Source organism: Furipterus horrens, unplaced genomic scaffold (genome assembly GCF_987537825.1).
Source record: "Furipterus horrens unplaced genomic scaffold, mFurHor1.1.pri manual_scaffold_12, whole genome shotgun sequence".
Lineage (NCBI taxonomy): Eukaryota > Metazoa > Chordata > Mammalia > Chiroptera > Furipteridae > Furipterus > Furipterus horrens.
Window position 1 is genome coordinate 59,511,125 of NW_028327182.1, and position 12,338 is coordinate 59,523,462.

Below are 12,338 nucleotides of genomic sequence, written 5' to 3' on the forward strand. Positions count from 1 at the left end.
TGTGTATATAGGAATATGAGGCCTGTCCAGAAGGTATCCAGCCATGTAATATGAAAAATAGAGACAACTATTGGAAAAGATACAAGACACCAGAAACACTGAACAGAGGACAATGACGCCTCAGTCCCCCTCAAAGTAGGCGTCTTGGGACCTCACACAGTTCTCTGAATAACCATAAGCTGCCCCATTGTATTTTCCTGAATCTCATCAATTATCTGAAATCTCTTCCCTTTCAAAGGTGATTTTAGTTTAGGGAAAAGCCAGAAGTTGCAGGGCACCAAACCTGGGCTGTAGCAAGGATGAGTCCCTGGGTGATTTTACATTTTACAAAAAAACTGCATGAGATATGATGCATGAGTGGGCATATAGTCATGGTGAAGCTGCCAATCACCAGTTGCCTATAGCAGTGGCCTTTTGAATCATCCAAATAGTTTCCATGGAGGAATGCTAAAGCTTAAAACAAAATTTGATGTAGAGCCATTGTTAAACTTTCTCAGTCATTTGAATATGACGGCCGCACAGCACATATACTCAATGGCATCTACCACCCCCAATTACTGTACAGTGAAGTTGTCATTGTTCACACAAGTGCATTCCAGTCCAATCTCCTTGGCTGCCAAGTCACATCATGTTGTGCAAACTGTTTTCCTTGTATTAGCAATGGCTGGACTTTTTCTGAACAGACCTCAACAACAACAAAAAAGGAGTATATAAAGGGTTTGGTACTATTTGTGGTTTCAGGCATTCACTAGGGGTTTTTGAATATATCCCCCATGGATAAGGAAGGCTGACTGTATATGTTTGTATGTGTATGCATGTATGTGCATTGTTTGGTATTATATGTTACATAATGATATTTATATGTATATGTTATATATGAATAATTTTGCAGCTAAAACTAATAGAAATGAATCAACAAAACATACTGTCATATTGAAAAACACCAAAACATCCTGGAATGTGTGGACAAGTGCTTGGTTTCAGAGTCTTATAGGTAATCCCTAAGAGTCAATATACTAGAGAACATTTTTTTTTTTTTTACAAACTTGCAGAATGAAAGAAGTAACTTTGTTATATAAATACTTTTGAAATAGTGGTCAGCATTTATTTACTTGCATGATCAATAATTTACCAACTATTTCTTGAGTATTTACTATGAATAATTGCTTTGTGAGTTACTGGGATAATTAAACAAGGCTGCCAATTCTCTCAGGGAAGGAACAGTTTCTTATTAATTGTTGGAGCCTTGATCTTAGTACAGTATCTGGGAAATGGAGACATTCAAGATATGTTTGGTTGGTCGAAATCATCTATACTGTAATGAGTTAAGGACATGGCCTCTTCATTTCAGAAAATGTATATGGCAATATTGAGAACATACTCAGAAAAAATTAATAGTAAGTGGTTGGTATAGGATATGGACTGCTTGGTTTTTGTAAATAACACATGTTTTGGAAAGTCTTTGGAAAGAGAGACAGTTTCATTTGAGTAAAACCTGATGATATACAAGTGGAGATGTTGATAACTTCAACTTGTAGGCTCACCATGTCAGGCAAACTGTAATATAGCTAGTTTATTTTAACTCAAGATAGATTTTCTATTATTGTACAAGCAATACTCCCTCTTATTGACAACTCAGAGAATATGCCATTTCTCTCTAATATGTAATGCTTCATGACAACAGCTCGCATGGCACATGGGACTTTTTTTAAAGATATACTTTATTGATTATGCTGTTACAGTTGTCCCAATTTCTTTTCCCTTTGTTCCTGTACACCCAGTGAAATCCCTCCCTCCAGTTGTCCCTCACCCTTAGTTCATGCCCATTGGTTGTGCACATAGTTCTTCTCAACATCTTCCTATCTACTCCACCCACTCCTACTATGCTTCTTAATTCCTGTACCATCTCCATCCCTTTCCCCCCTTCTCCCTCCCCACTGACTTCTCCCCCCAAAATGTTCCCTATACTTATAATTCTTTTCCCATTCTCGTTGCCTACTTAGTTTGCCTCTGTTTCAATTCCCTAACTTCTGTTGTTGGTTGTTGTGATATAGTTCTCATTTTAATGTTTATAGTTTTGATCCTCTTTCTCCTAAACAAGTCCCTTTAACATTTCATAACAGTGGTTTGGATCTGATGAACTCCTTCAGTTTTACTTTGTTCTGGAAGCACTTTCTTTGCCCTTCTATTCTGAATGACAGCTTAGCTGGATAGAGTAATAATGGTTGTAGGTTTTTGTTTTTCATTACTTTGAATATTTCTTGCCAGTCCCTTCTTGCCTGAAGAGTTTCTGTTGAAAAATCAGCTGATAGCCATATTGGGGATCCCTTTGTATGTAATTCTCTTCTTCTCTCTTGCTGCTTTTAAGATTATCTCTTTATCCTTAAGTTTTGACATTTTGACTATGATGTGTCTTGGTGTGGTTCTGCCTGGGTCCAGTTTTTTTGGAACTCTCTGTGCTTTCCGGACCTGTAAGTCTATTTCCTTCCCTGAATTAGAGAAGTTCTGGTTCATTATTTTTTCACATAATTTTTCAGTTTCTAGTTCTTCTTCTTCACCTTCTGGCAACCCTATGATTCAGATGTTGGCCTGTGTATAGCTGTCCCAAAGCTTTCTGAGCCTCTCCTCGTTTTCCTTATTTTTCGTTTCCTTTTTCTGCAATCATTGATTGTTCCTTTTCTATGTTTTGATTTGTTGATTTGATCCTTGGTTTTCTTTCCCTCACCACTAGTTTCATATGTGTTTTCATTAATTTCAGCAGGACTAGCCTTTATTCCTTCCCCATCTTGTTTAATATCTGCTGTTAGGTCTGTAAGCATTTGTATAACCAAAGCTCTGAACTGTGCCTCAGAGAGATTTCTTATCTTCTGAGCCATTAGATTAGATATTTGTTGTCTGGTCAGCTGTGCCACTGGGATCTCTATCATGATCTGTGCCATCCTGACAGTTTTGTGTTTACCTTTGCTTCCTGGGTGGGGCTGTCACACCTCTTATGCTATAGGGGGTGGAGCCCCATGCACTCGTCACAACAGGGAGACCCTTCTCACCACACTGTGGCATTTTGTGTGGGGACAGGGGTCCAAGACGGATTCCTGCCATTCACTCTCTGCTGAGAGACCGGGAGCCTCCTCCTACATCCCCACATCCTCTGGCCCTCACAGTCCAAGGCAATGGGGGTCTGCCTTTCCTGGCATTGGACTCGCAAGCTGATGGGTTTGGTCTGTACCTGGGGGTGATCCTCAGGTGCTTCTTGCCTCCCCTTAAATACAGGTGTCTGTGCTTACCACCATCCTGCCACCATCACCACAGCTGCTGCCACCAGCATGGCTTGACCTCTCTGCCCCAGCTTCGTCCCTCTTACCCATCTGGATGAGCACCACTTCTTTATAAGTTCATATGTTGGACTTCCATGTAACTTTATTTTCTGGAACTTATGGTTATTTCTGGTTTTGTGGTAGTTGTATCCCTTCTTAGTTGTGGAGGTAGATGGAGCATGTCAGTCTAGGCCTCCATCTTGGCCGGAAGTTGTCTCGGTGATGTATTTTTAATAAATTAAGGCAGATTCAAAATGACCTCTACAACATCACTACTATCACTTGCATTCCACTAGGTTTTCTTGATGGAAGAGAGGAGACTGCCACAAACACATCAAGGACTGAGCATCCAAAAGATAGTGCCATGTACCATGCAGGTTTACCATGAACTTAAACACATTGCAATGTGGAGAAACGCAGGGAAGAAATTAAACACAATGTTTCCATATCGCCTGAAGTAGCTCTCACCTGTGTGTGTAAAATATTATAAATGCTCCCATTCTATTTTTCAGCCATTATATTAAAGAACTTGATGATTTGTTCAAAAACCTCAAGTAAGCCTTTTTCAGATTCAGAATATTTTTAACTTTAGCTATTTTGTAATAAGACTAATCACATAAGTTCTGAGATATCTGAAAGATTATAGTAAAAATAATGTAATCATCTTTCAAGAGTAATCATTACAATTATCAATAACACTGAGATGTGGAAGGTACCTCACCTGTGTGAAGTGGGTCCACAGTATTACACTTCTTTAGGTCAGCTGGCTGCTTTAAATTGTTTTTGTGGGTCATTACACACTCATTAATTAAGTTGACTTTTCAGACATATAGTATATAGAAAGGACACCTCACTAGTGTCAGTATACCTGCCTCTAGTAGGGATGCATTTGTCCTCCATGTGAATGATTTTCTTCCTTACTTTATAGTTTTGAGATGTGCTGGTTTCTAAACCTTCAGTTCTTCTACATACTTCACAAAATGCCAAATTGAAATCTCAATGTGCCTAGAAAGCTTTAACAAGCACAGGAAGCTTGAGAGCTGAAGATGACTTTCCTGCCAGGCAGCACGTTTCCATCATTTACTACTGAGGAGGGAGCATCCCACCCCATATGCCTTCCACCCAATTCCACTACTTGCCTGACTGACCCTCTGCCCAGTATATGAATTCTAGTCCCACTCCCACATTTAGTCTAGGTTGCAGCCAGGTTCCAAATTCCAGTTTGACCAAGAAAAACCATTGCTTTGTTCCTTCAAGGTCCTTTCAATAAAATGTCCTATTTACAGTACCTTTCCTCAACTCAGATATACCCTCCCATCACCAATTTAGCTTCCTACAACAACTGCAAGATTGTAAATCCCTGCAATGGCAAAATCTAACATTACAATGTGCCTTGGCCTTCACCCTAGATTCTTGGAAATCAAAACTGACCCCAAACACACTTTACTTTTTATTTTTGGATGCTTAGACTGTTTTACCTCTATGTTTCATCATACCTTACATAAAAATTGATAATAGTATTTGGCATTGTCAGGAACTTAAGGAAGCCTGAGGCTCCAGCAACTCTAGGTTTTTCCAAGTCACCTTGAGGGCTGAGAAGATAAACACCTGGGGAGTCCTGTAGGCCATTCAATGCACTGAGTGAAGAAGGTGGGCAGAGGAGCAGATCTGAGAAGGGGTTTTAAACTCCTGGAAGTGTCAAAAATTCAATTTGGACTTTATCCACAGAGGGAGTTCCTTGGATACTGTATGAGCTGCCAGGAGCAGAGGGTGCCAGCTATATTAGTTTGCTAGGGTTGCTGCAACAAAGTACCATAAATTAGTGGACTTAATCAACTGAAATTGATGGACAGTTCTAGAAGCCAGAAGTCCAAGATTAATATGTCAGCAGGGTTGATTCCTTTGGTGGGTTATGAAGGAAACCCATTGCATGCCTCTCCCCAGCTTCTGGTGGCTTACTGGTCATTTTTTGCACTCTTTGGCTTGTAGAAGCAGCACCCCAATCTCTACCTTCATCTTTATATGGCATTCTCCTTGTGTGCATGTCTCTGTGCAAATGCCACCTTTGTATAAGGATACCAGTCATATTGAATTAAGGGCCTACCCTACTGCATTATGGCTTCATCTCAATTACATCTGTAACAACCCTATTTCCACATAACGTTCACAGTCGGAGATACTGGGGGTTAGTGTTCAACTCGTAAAAACAAAGATATTTACCACTACTTGTGAGTTACCTAAAACAGGGCCTGGCACACAGAGCATAAGCACAGAGCAATACATGTATGCTAAATAAATGAAGACATGCATGTATTCACTCAGGATTAGTAATCTGGTTTGAGGTGATAAAGAAGTATCTAGTTTGGGGTGATGTGGTTTTATGAACACTGTTGAACACAACACTACTGAAGAAAAAAGCTGCTGCTGTGAAAAAATTTCTGAGACTGTTTCCTGAAAAACTGAGGCACTCAGTTGTCTGATCATAGCAGAAGGCTCTGAATTTGATGTTAGAGTGCTATAAATAGCAGTTAATATTATCCTTCAAAATGTCATATGTACTTATAAAAAAAAATTTTAATGTCAGATAAGAGTCTCTCAGTAATTTGATTTCTAGGAAAAGAAAACCAGAGAAAAAATAGCTATATTACAATTAATTACATATGCAAATGGTAGACCAAATTTAGATGCCCAATTACATGTCTAATCATAGCTGGCAAAGGTTGTAAATTGCATGCTTGGACTGAGGAGCATGTCCTCCTCTCTGCTCAGGTGTCAGACGCCATCAGTCACATCTCTCAGGACCACACTGGCTCTTAATGCAAAAGAGAAAATCTTGGAATATGGTCCCAGAAGGGCCCATCTTCCAGCCTTAGGAACCTTGATAAGAGAGAGAGGAAGGAGAGAGGGAGTGAAAGAGAAAGAGAGAAATTACAATTTGTTGCTCTCTCTCTAGAAATCAATAAAAACTTTTTTTAAAGTAGAAGTTGGAGTCAATGCAGTATTCCTACTTGGAGCATGTGCTCTTTTGAAAGAGAACTGGCAAAGACAAACCTGGGAGCACAAGGAGAAATGCTGACCAACCTCTATTTACTCACATACATGCCCCACACCAACATAATTATGTCTCCTTGAATGATGCTGAAATCTGGAAAATAGCAATGTGACATATGATGAAGCCATGATATATGTTTATTATGAACCCCTTAGGGAATAAGAGCTCATTACCTTTTCCCTTTGCACCTTCCACCAAATTCTTAGCTAACTACATTTAAAAGAGCCCCTATAGAACAAGTATTGCTGTACTCTAAATAGCCTTTATCAAATATGGCCTCAATTCATAACATGGGTAGTTGACACAGTTCAATCACAGAGAAACTTTAGGCCAAAGTGTTAAAATTTTTTATTTCAGCTTGACAGGCTGGAGAGGAATGTTCAAGTCAGGTGGCCAGAGGAAAGTCTCTCCTTAACTGCTAAACTGCTCCCTGACTGGGGAAAACTCCTTCACTGCTATGGGTCTCATTTTTTTCATCAGTAAAATGACTAAATTGAAATTTATAGCTCTACTATTCCTTGATTCAGTGTTAATAAGAAGATTAAGTAGACTCCTATTGACTATTGAATATGAATAAAGATAGATAGATAGATAGCTTAAAATTCAAGTTATATGGACTATTTTAATTTCCAAAGTATGGATAAATGGCAGCTCATAGTACACAAAAATTAGATGGTATAATATTTTGGTTAATTTGCAGTTACTATGTAATAATTAAAAATTTTTAAGAAATCATAAGGCAAAAACTATGTATTAACAATATATCTACACAGAATATAATTTTTCAACTTATAAATATGAATTTGAAATGTAATATCTCCCAGGATCATTGTAATAATTTTTAATTACTAGTGAAACTTGAAATGCTAGTTAATAAAAAAATTTTGATAAAAATTTTCTATACTTTATTTTTCAAGTGTATGTGTGCATATGAGATTATGATAGATGAAGATAACTGAACATTTAGACTACTGCCAAAATGTGCTTATATTTCACTAATTTTGATTGGAAGTCTGTGTTTTCTAACTTTGGGCAGAGCATATTAAATACAACAAAATTAGATTCCACATATGCTTAATTACAAGCAGTATTCCAGTAGTTTGCGATTCCATAACTAATTAAAAAATCATGGTTCATCCTTATTAATTGGTTCAAATTAACATCCCCTCCTCCTCCTCACCTTACATTTTAATTATCTTCAAACCCAAAGATTCAAAGTGACTTTAAATTTTTAGGGAAAAAAAATTCAACCCAAACTGCCCCAGGAACAGACCAAATTTCTCAATGCATCCAGCTAGGGTTGTCTGAGCCAGACAGGTTGAGCCCAGAAACACCAGGATCTGAGAGAGACACCTGACCACTAGAACATAGGGTGGCTCACCAAGCACTCGCCTTTCCAGCATTAACTAGAATGAAAAGCTAACAGGATGGAGATATGTCTTCTAGGAAGAGCTCAATCATTACTTGTCTAAACACACCTACATACTGCTTTCTAAATGTTATGCCAAGATGCTCAGTGTATTGCTATAAACTATTTGAGCAGTTAAGTAAGTGGCTTAATACTTACAATTTTAACAAACTTAAACTTTAATTGCCAGAAACACACTTTCTTACCAAAACTGAGGCCTCATCATGGTAATAGAAGAAATCAATAAAATATACAGTGGCATGCAGTACAGGAACATATTTATTATGATTGGGAAAAACCTATTAGACCTGTCCATCATAATGCCAATATCTAATGTATCCATAAGGCTTTGCAGATCACATAAATGCCATGATTTTAATAGTGGTGAGCCATGGGCATTTATAACATGGAGTACTTCAGTGACTATCAAATTGGACTCGAGATGCACATATTCTTTAAAACGATTATCCAAAATACTGTATCTCCTTCCCTGCCCCCTACATGATTTCTTTTAGGTAAATTGTCATTATTAACTTAGCAAAAATAATGTTAAACAAGAGCCCACATGGAACTTTTGTAATTCCAGAAGATTAATATGTTTGTTGTTCCATACTAAAACTTTCATAAAATTATTCCTAAAACAGGCATTATAATGTGTTCTAATCCCACATACTTACTAAAGAAATAAATATACATCCTTTACCTTTCTTTCCAATCCCTACCTCTTCCTAATTTATTTTCAAACTAAAAAAAATTCAACATGTGATATTAAAAATAAAACAAAATAAAAGTTAGCAAAATATACTAGTTTGACATCTTCCTGCTTTTCTCACAAATTGATCTTTATGTCAGCATTTCTTAAACTGGCAAAGAGCATAAGGGAGAAATAAAGCACTATAACATAAATTTAGTTAGCATTGACTCCAGTGAATTTTTTCCTTTTTTTTTTCACCCAAGTGTAAGGTTTAAAAAGTTGCTCCAAGGTCAATTTATAAATTATTGTTAATATTGCGTCAGCATATGACCCATTCCAGTAGGTAAGGAATACTGAGAAAAATAGCTACATGTCAGTTTGAGTCCTTTAAATCTGCATCATTCTCAGCTTTCTCTAAGAATGCCAAGAATTGTGCCTCTTCAAATGAAAGAAGGATGATATGTAGTTATAAAGGATTTATAGGTTTGTGTTTTCTATGGCTTATTAAACTGCCCTTTTTATTCTGTTCCTTGTCTTTACTATTGATGAAGTAAGCTAATTGAATACCATTAAAGAGTCTTTTCATAATCTTCATAAGTTATCTACAAATAAATACATAAAAAGCTAGTTTAACCATTCAAAAATTGATATGATATTCCCAAGGACAAAAACCTATCTCAGAATCAAAGTGAAATCCTATTATTTTGTAGAGTAATCCAGATGAAAAATTCTTTTCTTTTAAAAAAACGTTACGGGCTCCTTTGTGAATATAAGCATTAAGGTCTTATGAGTTTCTCCTTGATTTTTTTAACCTTTGAGCATTGAAAAAGACATATGACCTACAATAACTGACATCTTGTCAATCATTAAATAAAAGTTTGTAGTAAAATTAACTTCATAGTATCAATGAAATGTCTTAACTGTGGGGCATTTAAATTGAGGTTTTGAGATTCATTTGCAACTCTTCCATTTGTAACATACAACTAATGGAAACAAATTTAATCTAGATCATTTCCCTGAGCCTTCAAACTACTACTGAACTGCTATTAAAAGATTTATATAACATATGAATCTTCAAAGGACCCTACTGTGCAGCCTGTTTGTGTTCTGTGACTCTGTTTTTGTATGTGAACACATGCATATTTGGAGGTATTACCATATTTATCTTTGGCATGTGTTATGGAGAAAAGAGAGAAACAGAGAGAGACATAATAATTATTTTACACTAAGGACAATAATAATAGCTATAAAATTCAGTGTACCTAATACATGTCTTTACTATAAGATAAAAGTGGTAAGGACAAGCTGTGAACTTAAAAGAATAGAAAGGGAGAGCTCTCTGCCTCTGTCACACAACACTCATAAGAACCTGCGGGCATCATGATTAAGAGCTACTAGGACTCTGGTGTCAGCCTGCCCAGGTTCAAATTCTGGCTCCACCATTTACTCAATGTCCCCTTGGATTAATTTACATATCACTTATGTAATCTGATCAAACCTCAGTTTCCTCATCTATCATTTATTCAAAACATGTATTCAGTATCTAATATATGCCAAGCACTATCCTCTATACCAGATATACAATACAGATGAGATTTATTCCTTTGTGGAGCTTTCATGCCAGTGGTTCTTGCAAGGATGAGATCAAGCCATGAATGCAAAGTGGCTGAAACAGAGCAGTCATTCAATAAACATGTCAATTAATAGGATTATTATTTTTATTATTACAAGGCACTAGACAACATGCAAGATACTCAAACACATGATATCTAATCTTTAAAACAACTGGGTAAAATAGTTATGAACCCTGTCTTACAAGAGAGAAAACTGAGGTTAGATGAGGTAAACTGTCTTACCCATTCACAGCTCCTTTTTCCTCTTTTAAAGATAGATATTACTTTTATGTGAGAAATTCTGTGTTCTGTAAGCACATTACAAATATTAACACATTTATATAACTCCTTAAAACCCACCATCTTCTCTCACTCTACCATATTGTCTGCTGACAATTAATTGATATTTGTTTTTTCTGTTCTCAAAAAAATTTTAAAGTCTACTGCAATTCTCAATCTGCTATATCATAAACACACACATAAACACATATAAACAGCAGTCATATTTATATACATATATGTATATCTTTGAAATCAAAGTATATCAAAGAGAAAATGGTCAAATGGAATAAAAGGAACCCAACAAGAAATGATAGGGGCTATCATGGCGGGCTTGCTAAAGAAGACTACTGGCCTTGTGGGGTTGGCTGTATATGAGAGTCCGCACGAGAGGTTAAGAATATTGTACACAAAAATTCTTGATGTTCTTGAGGAAATCCCTAAAAATGCAGCATATAGAAAGTACACAGAGCAGATTACAAATGAGAAGTTGGATATGGTTAAAGCGGAACCATATGTTAAAAAATTAGAAGACCAACTTCAGGGTGGCCAAATAGAAGAGGTGATTCGTCAGGCTGAAAATGAACTAAGTCTGCCGAGAAAAATGGTACGATGGAAACCATGGGAGCCTTTAGTGGATGAGCCTCCTGCCAACCAATGGAAATGGCCAATATAATTGTCATCAAATGAGTTGTGTGTTGAAGGGAAACTGATGTAATTAAATGTTCTGTTATATCAAAAATATTTCCATATTATTGAAATCTAAAATCAAGAAAAATGATGGAGAGCATATTTAGGAGAATTGTTAAAACTGATGATTATGGTAATAGGAACATCAGTTTTTGTGAAAGCATTCATTCAAATTATTTCAAATACGATATTTTTTAAAACAGGTTCTAAAAGATTTGAAAATAAATTGGAAAAATTTCAATGCACAGGCCATATATTTGATAGGTAAAATATTTTTAGTAGTGTCTCTAACACATTTGATTGTTTTTTTATTATGAAGAAATCATAAACTTATTGCTTAAACAAATGCATAGGTCATTGTTTGAAGTGAAGTAGTAAGAGTAAAAACCATTAAATTACAATTAATTGTACAGTTGAGGAAATTGATTTTGTATCTGAAAGAAAGATTTCTTATTTACAGTGGTAGCTGGGAAACTTAAAATTTTGTCTCATTTAAGGAAGTTAGCTTTCTGGTCCTTAATCACACTACATCAGGATAGAGAGTTTCTGTAAAAGAAGAGATAATAAGAGTTCCTAAAGTTTATCTGGCATATGGATAGGCTTTTATTCAAAACATCTTAGTTGTATGGTTATAACTTCTAAGTAGAATCACTAAGTAGTTTTTACTAAGTTTCCAATATGAGTGTACCTGGTATCAAATGAGATAAAGCTATTCAAGGAAAGAAGTGACTGACAAGTTGAAGGTTAAACAAAAATAAAATTACTTTTCAGGTGAAAAAAAAAAATGAAATGATAGGGCCAGATTTCCAGAAACAGCTCTCAAATATCACCCTACAGAAACAAGAAATGAAAGATGCAAGGGAAAGATGAAAAAATATATACTGATTTTTAATCAGAGCTGGAAATAATTTTCCAAAAATTTTGAACAGGAGCAGATTAACATTTAATCAAATCAAGGTTATCAACAGAAAAAAAATTTAGAAAAATATTACTATGAAATTATTTTTCTCTTATTGTGCCAAGAAACAGTATCAACATTCTTTACAATACCACTTTGGGCCATTCCCAGACATATTTTTTCCCTTTGCTGAACATTTCTTGATGATCTTGTTTCCATCACACTTCTCTTGTTCACATAACTCAGCCATTCAGGTAGCCCTGGTATTGTATAAATGTTCAATGAGATACTCAGGCTGTTGCTGCTGCCTGGGATTCTATTTTCCAAATAGCATCATGGTTAATGTACTCTCCCCCTTGAAGAGACCTACCATAACTTATTTATTCATTT

At 36.1% G+C, this 12,338-nt stretch overlaps 1 protein-coding gene and 1 pseudogene across 1 annotated transcript in view; one reads left to right on the top strand and one right to left on the bottom strand.

Annotated features, from left to right (window-relative positions):
- Positions 1–12,338, bottom strand: part of FGF14 (fibroblast growth factor 14) — an 891,082-nt gene that overhangs the window by 762,361 nt on the left and 116,383 nt on the right. The window lies entirely within an intron of this gene.
- On the top strand, positions 10,686–11,115 carry LOC149996257 (NADH dehydrogenase [ubiquinone] 1 alpha subcomplex subunit 5 pseudogene; annotated as a pseudogene).